Genomic DNA, 14,806 nt, shown 5'->3' on the forward strand with positions numbered 1-14,806 from the left:
TCGGGTCGTTCCCCGGATAACCAACCGCTCATCGTTAGACGGGAACATGTGGGTAAGCGCGTTGGGGACGCGACGACTAAGAAGGTAGCCGTTGTGGCTGCCCGTGCCCCTCAGAGCTATTTTTTCTGGCTTATATTCGTAGCCAAAAATTCTCTGACTGCACCAGGCGGGATGGTAGGACTGCCACACAACTCTGAAGAGTTGGTGCAGATTGTGCTCTGGCTAGATATGTCTCCTGGTATTATGCCAGAGACGTCATCGGTTGAAATGAATTTTTTTTTTTATCGCACTCGTCGAGATTCAGGGCGAATGGAAACCTAGGTCCCTTCCCCTTTCGGAAGAGTGTCATTCGTAACCAGGATATCCAGCTTCAAAACTATCAACAACATTCTCCATGCAACTCGTTGAACTGCCGAAGCACGAATGCATCAGTTATCGATGACGCTCCGGCTTATTATAACCACACTTATTTAATTCTGTTGCAGGTAGCCTCGATTTTATGTCGACACCACCTTGCGGATTTTACTGAACTAAAGTGAAAAGCTGGCGTATTTTAGCAAAACTTTAAGCTCATTTATTGCTATTGTTATTAAATTTTTTAAGATAAAAACTATACTAAAACCATCTAGGAAGTATCATGAATCAGTGTGCAAAATTTCAACAAAATCGGTTCAGTAGTTTTTGCTGTTAGCGATTACAACGGTTTTAGCGACTTTGCTTTATATATTAGTAAGATAACAGACCGATCATTTGTTGTACATTCATAACTTTCTTTAATTTGGAAAGTAGAAAATTTTTTTGGTTTTTTATTTTTTTTTTCGTGGGAACATTCCAAAATAATTCAATTTCAGGACTCTTTCGATAGAAAATTTTGAAATATATGTAAGCATGGTCTCCAAAAAAGGTTATCCGTACTATTTAATTTCACTGCTGTTCCTACGTCCATTGTTAGCTCGAGCCATGCAATCATCATATGCTTTATGATCATTATCTCACAAATCGATAAGAACTTTTTAAAAAATCAAGAAATTATTTACATATTTTTGGAGTGATTGTTAGTTAAATGCGTTTGACACAAAAATAAAGAAGATGATCCTTTAAGTTTCTCAGTAATGCATAACTCACAAGATAAGGAATTAAATTTTTTATTATTACGCCTTCTGTTACTGTTCATTATCTATCATTAAAATAACAAGATGTAAGAACCAAAAGATTTTAAAAAATATAGGAAAGAATGGATAAGTTGGCACCTTTTTACTCTACTTCGTAAAATTCTTTCAGATTTGCGAGGTTATCTTATTACGTTGCTAAAAGTGTTTCCAAGAAAATACAGGTATCTTAACTTCTCCTGTAAGGAAGGAATTTCATAGATCAAAGTTGATGTAATGTATACAAAATGAGCATTACAGCATTGGCAGTATGGATTCAGGAAGCAAAGGAAATAAGTAAAGTGGATACGAGGAAAATTTCTTTGAGGAAAGAAAAACCCTGAAGCTCAAATATCTCTAAATTTATTTGAGATAAAACTTATTTTCAGGTAATAAACTCGTAGCTAAAATTCCTTATTAATATTAATTTTTTAGATACAGAAGAACCGTCAGCTGATTTTCGCTGTATTTCCAAAAGTAGATTGTCAGCACATTTCAACTTGAAACTAAAAGATTTCTTTACTCCCTCGTAATTTCTAAGCAAGTTTAAGAAATATTTTTTTTGTCACCACAAATCATCTGACTAACGCTTACGCTATTAAAACTTTCAGCCTATAGTTTAGTGGATGTAGCTGCACTTACAATTTTACTGCCATTATCGCTTGTTTTTCAAGCCTATTTCATACACGCTAACTAATATTATAAAAATCATACAATACTGTATCGATGGTGCATTTTGAATCGCTCTACTATTTCTTGTATACATAAATATTAACATGAGGGAGATATACGTGGAAAACTTAAGGCACAAAGGTATCCTCAGAAAAAAGTTTTATCGACAAAAGGAAGTGTACACATAGGTACAGGACAATTCATGAAAAAACTTTCGCTTACAGATACTTGCTCAGTTATGAAAAATGTCTGAGCCAGAAGTCACTGATGACCAAAGTTTGCGATTTTTTTGTTTGATTTTATGGAGAAGTTACAAACAAGCTCTACGAATATATGCATGACTTTTGATAACACTCATTTTTGGAATGCTCCATAAATTTCATTACAGCTTACTTTTAAGAACTTAAAGTTTTTAAATATTTAAATAGTTTTCTAGCTTATTCAAAGTATCTCAGAAAAGACTTTGCTTTCGTTTTTTTTTTTTTTTTTTTTTTTTCATGTTCACCATAATACTTTGATACTTGGTAAGTTGGATCCTAATAGTGTGTCCCAAAAAACTTGCTCTCTTGAAACTTTAATGACACATGACGGAAGACTTAATAATTATTCTATTGATTTGCACCTATTTGAGGGAGACACGCAAACATAAATATTGTTTTACAAAGCTTCTGTTTCGTGGAGCTAACTTTCGCGTTTTACGTAGTTTACCTGAAAAACCTTCAAGGCTACCATGTTCAAATTTTTTATGCCCATACCCTGATACAACTAAGCCCCCTCCCCTCTCTCTTTCTTTCTCTTTAGTCATGTCTGTAAAATTTTTGAGAGGATCATCCTTCCGTGGACCACATATTTCTGTAATACCTCGATACCTCGATGTGGGCAGACTAGATGTTCCTTTTTTTACTCTCTCTCACGTTCTCTCCAGAACTTCTCTAGCAATTATATATATATACACACATAGAGAAATTTCCCTTTCCTTTAAAATGTTTTTGCAAGTTTTTGTGGCACGAAACTTCTGTTACGCTCCGAATTGACGAGCTAATGCTACTGTGGTCGTGTAACACGCAAAAGCTGGATTTTTGTGCGTTCATTTTGTAGAAGCTGCAAAATGATGCTAAAATACGCATGAAATTGCAGGCTTTTTACTTTGTCATCTACATGACATGACATGCATATTGTACTAATATTTCCAACGTACACCTATTGCAGGGTTTTAACGTATCCTATGTCCCTAAATCTCTACCCTTTCTTGTTCTTTTTTCGTAATTTCCATCCTATTTCCCCAAAGGTGTCAGTTTTTCGTGCGGGCCCCTTGCAAAGTTCCCCTTAGACTACTCGGTCATCCATCCTTATATCCAACTGGAATATTTGTCTCATTTCTCCATTATCTTAACCCTAATTAAAATGAGTCAAGCCCCCCTCTGCCCCCCCACACAATTTGTCTTACCCTTTACTGTATTTTCTCTGTCTAGATGAGGTTTTGTTTAAAAATTAACTATAAAATACGATCCCTAACCCTACATCTTCTTTCAGGAAACACTTTTACATAGTTCATCAAAAAAATTTTGTTATCAACAAAAAAAATTCTTATCAAATTAAAAAAAATTTATTTTTAGAATTAAGCTGTTTTAAGACTGCTAAAGAAGTAAATAGATCGACCATATGTATACTAATAATAACATGAAGGTACATGATAATTAATCTCTAATTTTTATTACCATAAAGTGAGTTTTATAAGACAATAAAAATTTTCACTCGTTAGTGTGAAGTTCAGGCGTTGATTTTTTTTTATTGTAAATGACATCATATAAACATCTACCTTAGTTTATAATAGCTATAAAGCAATAGAAACCGCAGAAATGTGATTTACTTTTACAAGTCATCTTGTAAAGCCCTAATAAACAACAAAGAATTATTTTTCGATCAGTCTCCTTTTAATTACTAAAATAAGTCAATAAATTTTATTTTTCTAACCTCCACCGTACCCATCTATGTATTATCTAAATAGTCATAAAATAATTATTTTAATATCTTTAGAACAGAAAATTTAATAAATTGAATAAAAATTTTGGTTTAAAAGTATTTAATCAAAAACCTCTATCCAAGCAATGTTTTCTTTTCTTTTCAATTTTTCTAACTATTCTTTCACCTTCTATGTTATGTTTAAATAATTCAGTTATTCACAATCGTGTACCATTATACAAATCATCTGATATACTTAAAATTAATTACATTTTTTGACTTAAAAAATAATAGAAGACTTTCAGAATCATTTTGATAAGGAAAAATATACTTAAATTACAAAAAAAAAAAAAAAAAAAAAAAAAAAAAAAAAAAAAAAAACATGCATGCTGTGAATATGTTTATCAACCTCATTAACATTTTAATGATTTATTTACTTAGTTATCATCCGGTGAGGCCTGAATCTGATAGTTACGACACATGGGGTTCCATTAAGTAAAAATTTCAAAAATTTCAAAAATAATTCGAAGCGACTTATATGGTTAAGTTTCTTAAAAATATTGATAAATAAAAATTTGTAACAAGGTAATTTAGAAAAGTTTTTGGAACTTTTTACTCTAAAAATATTTAAATGTAATAAATACAAAACTAACTTTTTTTTTGGTTTTTGGTTTCAGATAAGAAGATCACAAGGACCTTTAAAATATATTTCCAAAAATCAGTAGTAGATTCGGTAGACATCGCATAGCTATTGCACTGTGCAGTTTTGAATGTAAGTTGGATCCAAATAAGTTTATGATACGTATAAGTAGTTAGTACCATTTCATTTTAAAAAATAACGATAACTTGATTTTTGTCTATACAAAAAGTAATACAAAAAAAAAAAAATGTATTTTTTCAAACTGCTGCTAGAACATTGCGTCAAAAACGTAGAAATGCTGTTCTATGAGTGGTACTTTTAATTTTATCACGAAAAATGAAACAAGGGCATTTTTCTCCTAAATTACAAAAAAAAAATAGAATTAAGTTACGAGAAAGTAAGCTGACTAATTAGTGTCTAAAATCAAATTTTAAAGAGGTTCGGTCGTTTTTCCTAGGAGGTGAGCGGTTGTGCGAGGGCTCCCATAAGACACCTTGTTAAAGTGAGTTGTACTAACCGTACATGAAAACGTCCGCCGATCGCATTACGGTTAATTTAATTGTGTTCAACTCGTCAGTGTTCAAAAGTTAAACCATTAAATGTTATGAACAAATTACGGTACATACTTTAACGCAGCTTGTGTCCGATAGTTCGAGTAAAAAAACTTAAAAACATGTTATTTGCACGATAAAAAATAACCTAAAAAAAGTAAGAGGAGACTCAACTTTCGTCAACAAAAGTGTGTTATGAATTTTCAAAAAATAAGCTTTTTTTGCATAGCATTATAGTTTCAAGTCTTAAGAAAGACTGGGCCAAGTTTCAGATTATGATTTCTAGTTTAACACATTCTAGAAGCAGTTTCGTAAAGATGTTTCGCTCTATGTGAAAAGAGCAGCTGACAACAGACGATGCTCGGTTCTCTCCCATACACTTAGCATAATACCTGCTCGCGACTTTCTTTACGTTTGTACAGATATTTCTTCCAAATGCCTGATAAGATGCACATTTTTTTATACGAGTATCTTCCTTAGAAGTTAAGCTATCCATTTGAACTTTTTCCTTATCAAGAATAAATCTCTAGCCTCGAAATTTGTGCAGCAAAGGCTGAATAATCGCTCTTGCCCTTAAGAGCAATGTTAAATCATACAATTTCGAGAATTTTTTTCTTGAAAACACGGCTGATAAAAATATTGAAAATATTGAAAAAATGCATATGTACTTCCAGTATGTTGAAGTACAACATTTATTTTTTCCAGCGAGTGAATAAATCTACTAAAAAACGACCAAACCTCCTTAACAACTACTGATGATACAGTACATTGCGTTTGAACAGTATGTACACCCACACGATTAAACATCTACAAAGTAAGTTCCTCTACCTCCTATAACTAATTGAATAATAAGGTTAACATTAATTTAGAAACTCATGAATTGAGATATGAATGATTTCCTTAAATCAAATGATCGAAAAAAAAAACATTTAACATCTCGTCAAGACCTAACGACACGTTATTCACTGTGAAAGGCTAACGCATTGTAAAATATCTATGGTTTCAGAAAATATATTAGGATTATGAATCGCTGAGAATCGAAGCCATTATAGCCCCATTTACTTTAAAATATACGAGAGTGAATTAAAAAATGGTACAGTATTTATGATGAGCCTCGCGAAACCAAGTAACACTAATGAAATGATTGTTGCTCAAAGTTTTCGTAGCGGATGGGCACCGTCTTTGTCGTCGTCGTTGTGGTCTTTTCGCTCTCGCCCACCACAGCATAATAGTAACACCAAGCAAAACTGTGCAAAACTTTAGATCGTAAAGTTTTTAGGCGGGTATTTCACAGTCACAACAGCTGGCGCCTCGCTGGCGCGCTTTGGCTTCCAGGCTAGGGTTCTTTTCTCTCCTCTTTTTCTTGTAAGCTCGCGGAATAAACGAGGCAGAAGAAAAACGACGGTATAAAGGCTGTATAAGGGGAGAAAATTTGTCATCGGGACGATTCTAACGTCTTAGGTAGGGAATGAGCATGCAGAGAGGATGATAAAAGCTCCCCCCTCGCTTTTGAATGACAAAGTTTGATTCTCTGTGCTTCACGAGGGGACAAAGCCAATGTGACTATAACCGCTATTGTTTGGACGGCAAAATTTTTGATTAAAGTATTAAGTCAATATAATTACAAATTATGTTTCATAATTTCTTTTAAATACTTAATTTATTTACATTCCCATTATTCATTGGTAAATCTCATACGGTTTTTGGTGTTAGGATTATTAATCATTTCTTTGTTCTGCTTACGAAAAATTTATGGAAAAATAAGGTAACCACCAATATTACATATTGAACAGTTTGATCAAGTCATTATTAACTTAGAAGGGTGAAACTTATGTTGCGCAATAAACAAACAAAAAAATTTATGATAATGTTACATTAATTGGAATTAATGGAAGTTCATTAGTCTACCAAAAATGTCCGCTGGTACAGGTCGATTATAACTGCATATTTTTTCATAAACTTCTTTTTTTGATGAATCAATTCATCTTCTGTAATTTTGGGCTAAATATGTCTCTCTTATATTCGGATTATTTGTTTAAAAAATCTTCACCTGAAAAAAAGTATCAGATTCTACATTTTTACCGCATGTTGTGGTACTAGAAATTGTTTTTGAATAAATCCTCTAGTCAGCATGTTAATTGTAAAAAGCCTCCTCATGACCGTGTAAGTATCAACAAACATTTTATTGTAGTCAATGTGTGAAGTTCCACTTCTGGTACCTGAATATTGGATAGAAAGTGCCCAACCCTGGGTTACACTGCGTCCTCTGTGCCAAAAACGATTTTTTTGTGCTTGAACAAACCTTCTATACATCAAATCTGCATATTCTGAATGTCAAAACTCAATCTAAAACGTCTTTGAGTGGGATAGTTCTTTTGACCTTTTAATATAATTATTATTCTCGCATTTCTTTTCGGGTGACGATACTTGCACTTACACAAAAACTGCATGCTTTTTGCACTGTTTATATGACAATAAGGTATAGAAATACAAGTTGATCTTGTATAAGGTACGACCAATCTATTGATCTCCACAGCAAAAATTTTAATTGTAGCTATAGGATTTAAGTTAAAGATCATTCTTATTCTTTAACATGATATCCAAATAAAGTTTATGTTTAAGTTCTGCCAGTAAATGTAAAGTGAAAAAATTACACAATGTAAACAATTTTTTTCAGTCTTTTAAAAATGATTTAAAAAATTTGTATTTTAAAAAGAGACGACTATTTTGTTTAACATTTTGATAACGATAACATTTTAATGTAAAAAATTTAGATGTTATAAAACGAGTATTCAGAATTTTTAAAAATGATTTTCACCGTTCAGAGAGTCAAGATAGCACATTAGCGAAAAATTCTAGATAGGTTTCAGACATTTTTGGAAACGTTTCAATTTCTTATCAAACTTACCTGACTTTGTATTTTTGCTAAGAGGGGAATTTTACGGGGGTTCTAACATACTAATAAATGTATTAGGGTGGCTTGGGCGGTTGGTACCGTACCTAGGGTAGGGTGCTGTAAGGGTCCCTAAAAAATCAATGCTTTTTGACAGTAAATTTTTCAATGAACATAGTTATTCCGACAAAACCAAAGTACAAGATCAATAAATTGCCAGAAAAGTATCGTGAAATTATAATCGTGAAAATTAGGTGATGTTGCGAGACAAGCCAGATTATTATTTCATACTTTTCTTCACATTTTCTCTTAAGTTAAGTCATTGACCCTATATTTTAAAGATATTAATAGATTCTTTGTAAAAAAATACACAAGAACTATTTGAAATTTTTTAGGTTAATCAAAGATTTACGAAGATATAGTCGATTTTGTGACCACTATCCATAAGAGTAGGTGTTAAATCGGTGAATTTTTGGTAGTGATTTGCGAAAAAATTAAGTCGTTTAATCCAGTATTTCCTTGTCGCAAATGAATTTGGCATACTTTATTTACATAAATCCAGAATTTCAGAGGTTTTAATCAATCCAATAAAAATCCCCCAAGCTACCTTAAATACAATTTTAATGTGTTTTTTTTTTTTTTTTTTTTTTTTTAATTTTATCAAAGATAATTTGGCATACTCACTTCACATACTTTTTAGATGTATACATTTATGAAAATATCTTTATTGTTGAATATTCTTTTTTCTGTTTGAAATCAGGTTAAATTTAAACACAAAAAGTGCCGTTTCGTATCAAGCAAAGCATGCTGGTTTTGTGCGATTTACATTTTAACACCTATTTTATATTTGAATACGTTTGTTTCGTGTTATTTAGTGCTATGTACACTTTTTTGAAATGCAAATTTCTTATAGATAATGTAAATATTTTTTGTGAAAAAACACATTAAAGATAATTAAATTTTGGCATGTAATTACTTTAGTTTATTAGTATTACTAGTCTTTTAATTTGATTGAAGGCAGTAGTTTAAACAATATTGTTGACTCACTCTTGCACACGGTAGATTTTACTTGTATTAATACTTGTAATCTCGCTTGCAATATACAGAACGTTGAATTTGGATTTTTATAACTTATGGTATTCATAATGAATGATTGAGGCCTCATTGCATAAACTAAATGAAGAGGATAAAGAAAAGTAGGAAGGCGAAAAAACAAAACAAAATAAATACAGTAAAACGAGCACAGCCATCGATCAGCCTTGGCTTTTAACACGCATCCAATACCATTCTTGCTATTAGTTTCAGGCTCTCTGGTTTGCTGTCTCGGCTAGCCCGCAGCATGGTAGCATCACGTGCAATCCTAATTCTGAACAATAATCCAGAGCAATTCGTCGAGCCCAGCATGCACGTGCTCGTGTAGCACGTACGCTTACTATCACACGGACGTATGAACACATCCTCCAGTGCCTGCATATGTACTGTGCACTTCACTCTGTTTTTTTTTTCACTTGTCGGGCTAACCTGCCATGCTTCCAGATTCCCATTAACTTCGTGTGTCGCGTTTACGTGTAACAAACCGTACGCGTGTGCACGTGCTCGTCGCCAAACGACACTCGATCACCTAATAACAGATCTGCCGATGACCTCCTTCACTAAACTCTGGCCCTCTGTTTTCAACTTTGTCCACACTGGTGTGTGACAGTAGATAAGTTAGTACGGCAAACGCCAAAATAAATACAGAGGCAAGTGAAACGTTATAGCCCCTTCCCTATTCCAAATATTCTCTTACTGTATACATCCTTTACTTTTTTTTCAAGCTTGGCTAACCTGTTCGATAGTTTCAAATTTACCATGACGTTGGAATCTCGTTTTTTTTACTTTTGGGCCAATTGTATTGATCCTAATACTGTTCCCTGGCTGCTCACATTTTTTTTTTAACAAGGATTTTTTTACTTTGTGAAGAGAATAAAGAAGGAAAGGGCTTAAACACAAATATATAATTCTCTAGAGTAACTCATTATTCACTCGTTTATTTTGTTAAAAAAAAAATGTTAAGCAAACTATCAAGATAGCTTTTAAGACCAAGCAAAAATATCTTTGTAGAATTATGTTACCAAAATATTCAAAAATATCATTATTATAAACAATTTGGAAAAAACGAGAAAATCAATAAAGATGATTATTTAAAAGAAATTTCAAGATTTCTTGAACTAATTTGTGTTCAACTGTGTCTTATTATTGTTATTTTATAAAAATTTTCACTATCATTATATTACGAAGTTTCAGCTTCATTTTTTTTTATTTTAACGATTTTCCAAATTAATTTTTTTTTTAGTTTATTTGAAATCTTTCATCACCGTTTGGAGGTATTTTATGTAGAAAAATCTGTAATAATATAAAATATCTTACCATAAAACGTGTTTGAACAGAAATGAAAAAATTTGTGTGAGGGTTTTAATTTCACATTTTTTAAATTATTGATTTTTTTGGAAAAGCAACCTCTTTAGTATAATTTATCATAATTCTAACATACTCAATACTTAATTTCAGATACTCTAAAACATTGTAAAATTTCTCATGAAAGGAAGTGTTTTGTTAATGTATGTGTGGGTGTGACGTAGTGGGGTGGATACATCTAAAACTGCCATAACGTTAAAAAAAATCATTGAAAAAAATTTACTGAAAAGCATTATGTTTGGTTTTCTCATCGAAGAAGCGTTACCATAGGCGAAAAATCACGTAGTTTTTGAGAAAACATACAAAAAATATGTTTGTGTACTTTATTGTAAACTACTTTAGCGAAGACTTCGAACTCTGTCTTTGTGTGATAAGTTATCTTTTAGGATTCCGATGACTGGTTTTTATCCAATAAAGCTCATTTTTTGATGTAATTTTTTTATTTAGCATTATAACAAAAAGTTTGGTTTCTCGCTGACTTATTTTTTTATTTCGATGTTTGCAACTTATAAATTTGTTTAAAATATTTTTTGTATAGTTATAAGTGTTTTCATCATTTCACATTAGGAAACCATACAATGTTAAAAAATTTTTTCTGAAAAATAAATATTTTGATACAAAAAAATTTTTGAGGGTGTGTGTTAGCGTATGTGTGTAATGAGAAAATGCTATGTCCATGTCTCTTTAAGATTGAATAAAAAACATGATTATTACTTTGAACTTGATCAGTAAATATTTTTACTTATCTTACTAATATATAAAGCAAAGTTACTAAAACCGTTGTAATCGTTAAGCACGAAAACTACTGAACCGATTTTGCTGAAATTTTGCATACTGATTCTTCATGATTCCAAGATGGTTTTCGCATAGTTTTTTTTCTTGAAAAAGTTGATAACAATAGCGATAAATAAGCTTAAAGTTTTTCTAAAATAAGCTAGTTTTGCGCTTTAGTTCAGTAGGATCCGATAGGTGGCGTCGAGGTAAAATTGAAGCCACCCGCAACCAAAGATAGTGAAGAGTGGTTATAATATGTTCCATTGAGTAATTGATCATCGCAGTCGATCATCGGCACTACAACAAGAACAGAAGAGTCCATCGTGCATCTGGGCATCCTGGCTACCGATGACACTCTTCTTTCATAGGCAAGCGAAATAAATCAGTTTTTACCCTGGATCCCCAAAATAAACGAATGCCATGAAAAAACAGGCATTCGGAACGTCAACGTCTCCGGTGGAATACTAGGAAACGTTTCTAGCTAGAGCACAACCTGGGGCTCTATCACGACTTTCGATATCTCGCGAAAGTCAGTATTTTATTCGATAATTTACATAAAATTATGGCTGTGCGCACGCGCAGTATAAGAATCATCGAAAAAAATACTGACTTTTGCGAGATATCGAAAGTCGTGATAGAGCCCCTGCCCCAGCACTTCAGAGCTTTGTGGCCGTTCAACCATCCGACCTGGTGCCGTCAGAAAATTTCTATCTCGAATGCGAGCCAAGGAAGACAGCCCTGAAGAGTACGGGCAGCCCGGCCTCCTTACTGGTCGTCCCAATGGCATATCTAAAGAGAAGGTATTCTCCAGGCCCACTTTCCTGACTACCGATGAATGCTTGGTTATCCGGGGAACGACTTGAAGACGGCGAAGCCGAGACGGAGGGGCCGCTAGTATTTTGTAAAAGTAAGGTTACTATTTATTTTAATTTGTTCACAGTTACTCAATTGTGTATTACTCATACGTTAAAACATTCATATAAATAATTAATTTATATTATTAACTTCTACGGTCGCTCTGCACTTTGTTTAAAAAAAAAAATTGATTAGTTCATATGGAAAATCAAGCACTACTTGCCATACCGTTGTTTTATTGCCTTATTTTTTTCATGAAAGTTTGCAGTCTACTATTAAAGAAATGAAAATTATTCTTGAATCAGCTCGAAAGTAAATTTTTAACTTCAAAATTATTAACTAAGCAGGGACCAAAGTTTACTTTGATCTAAGCAAAGCCGCTCTCTTCTTGTGTCAGGCAAAGCAAATTAGTACGAATTAAGGCGAGCTCATTCGAAGCAAAGTAAACACAGTCACAACTGGGACTCGATGGTAGTGGTTTCGACCAAATTACATATCTTCTAGATTCGAAAGAGCCGCTGTTCTGTCATACCTGCCATTCGCTTCTACTTGAATTGCTGATTTCTGACTTCATTTCACTCACTGCTTGGAGAAAGAATATATATGCACGTATAGAGAAAGGTGGAGTAGAGACTGGGCAAAGGAGCTGCAGGCCCCGCTTCGAGCTTAGCGAAGATTTCGGTCGAATACGAAAGTAAGGCCGACGGCTTACAACAAAACTCAGTCCACCAACAGTTCTTCTTCTTTTCTTACTTTCCCCTCTATCTTTTCCAATGTAGAGTTTCGTGGTTAACCCAGTGCACGTATATATGTATACGCACCAGGAGCGTGCAGCACGGGACGTAAAATTTTGTGGCCGTTGGGGGTGGGCTAAAAAACTTTTATGGAGACTCAGGGCGTCTTTCTCATTATTTTGCGAACAATGTAGGAGAAGAAAGGCTATTTAAAGTTTCAGAAGGAGATGATTGAGAATAAGAGGAATACCTGAATACGTAGATATTTTGAAGTAAAAATTCTCTTCAATCATTATTATTTTTTTTTTTTTATTGCGTTTGATTATGTTCCGTTGGAATTAAGATTATTCAAGTCTTCCAAAAGTCTAAAAGTATGAAGTTTTTTTTTTTGGTGAGGATGAGTTTTTATAGGTAATGTTAAAAGTACAAAAATAAAAATTCTTTTAATATGAATAAGTTTTTTAGAACTTCTTTTTCCATTGTATCAATTTTCTTTAATATGCATTTTTGGATACACTATTTTTTTTAGCTCCTACTCGTTCTAAGATATTATTTGTCCTTACTTCTATGGGATACTAATATTTTTCATAAAAAAATTTATTTGCATGGAAATAAAACGATTTGTGTTAGGATATGTCTAAACGCTTATCTGTGTTTATAGATGCTTTTGAATATAGCAGCCTGTCCACAACGATTTCATCTCGATTAATTTTTTTTTTTTAATATGGTTGTCAAACAAAAAAAATAATTGAATAATGTTACAATAAATCTATGTATTTTATGGAGTCAAACGAAACAATATAGTTTGGATATTATACTATATTAGTTCAGTACATATTAAATCGACATAGCCTTGGAAAATAATAACTAAAAAATAATTAGAAGAAAGCTTTGTGCCAATAATTTTTAATGATTATAAAATTATTTTTATACAAAATACATTTTGATGGAAAATTTTATGATTTTTTAGGTATTGTAACATAATATTTTTGAATGTTGTAATAAAATTTTTGGAAAATAAAATTTCAAGACCAATGAATTCCTTACCATCGAAAAATCGCTGTGAATTTACAGGCGTAATTCCGGTTGGTGTGCTTCCTGCACATATACTTTACTGTATTCGGTTGAAATATTAATGACACTTGTCAATATTGATTTTTTTTTCACTCGTCGACAAAAGAACAAATCTGAATTTTTGTTCTGCCGTATTCCAATACTTACATCGATATTGGCTGGAATAGTGTTGTCTCCGAATATTCTGTTATTGAAGAAGGATCTTTGGTGCATGGAAATCAAAAACATCATTAGAAATTTAGTAAAAACAGCAAAAAAAAATGTTAATTACAAAATGTGTTATTCTTTCTTATTGCTGCTTTTTTTTTTTTTTTTTTTAATTGCTAACGTTACAACTGCCCATGCCCACTGTTAGCGCACAAGTAGGTTTTCGCTGCTTTTGTTAAGAAAAAGGGAGGATGTTATTCTTGGTTATGTCACTTTCTACGTACAGTAGTATCGGACTGACTTTCAGTAGACGAAGTGACCACTACTTCTTCTTGGTATCTTGATGTTGTACAACACGCTCGTGCGGTTTTCAAATAAATCTTCGGATACTTGCAGTTCCCTGCCCACGCTTCAGTTTGCACGCTAATGCTCACACATTATTGTTGAATTTATTGCAGGATTTGCAGAACCATACACAGGTGTCTCTTTCGTTGACAAATGTTTTATACCTGAGCAGTAGTGTTCTTGTGAGCTTCTACTTTAAGAATAATTGATGGTTACGAAGAACGATAAAACCATGTACGAACAAAGTAGCTACGCATTACTCTACTCTGATGATAGCTTGATCATTCATAAGGGGTCACACTCAATAGCAGGGTTTTCCCGCTTACTGTGCTCTATAATAAAATGATAAATTAGAAATCATTTATTTGAAATCCATTCAAATTATGATCACACCATACTGTTGTTATTATCAATTAATTTGCAAAAATTAAATAATATCATGTTTCACTCAAGGACTGAAAGGATTTTTTTTTTCGATCAAGTACATAGTTCAATGTAGGTTTTTTTATGTACTGTTATTCCTTGATCACAAATTCTTACGTTGGAAAGTTAAA

The 14,806-nt window shown here is 32.6% G+C and overlaps 1 protein-coding gene across 3 annotated transcripts in view; it reads left to right on the forward strand.

Moving 5' to 3' along the window:
* kek5 (leucine-rich repeat, immunoglobulin-like domain-containing kekkon 5 protein) overlaps positions 1-14,806 on the forward strand; it is an 884,967-nt gene that overhangs the window by 277,098 nt on the left and 593,063 nt on the right. For all 3 annotated transcript variants that reach the window (XM_089596544.1, XM_089596542.1, XM_089596541.1), the window contains one exon: positions 4,460-4,554. The gene's annotated coding sequence lies outside the window, so the exon portion shown is untranslated. The remainder of the gene's footprint in view (positions 1-4,459; positions 4,555-14,806) is intronic.

This window comes from Copidosoma floridanum, unplaced genomic scaffold, assembly GCF_036245765.1.
Source record: "Copidosoma floridanum isolate Cflo_tuat_1 unplaced genomic scaffold, Cflo_Japanese_pri ptg000030l, whole genome shotgun sequence".
Taxonomy (NCBI): Eukaryota; Metazoa; Arthropoda; class Insecta; order Hymenoptera; family Encyrtidae; genus Copidosoma; species Copidosoma floridanum.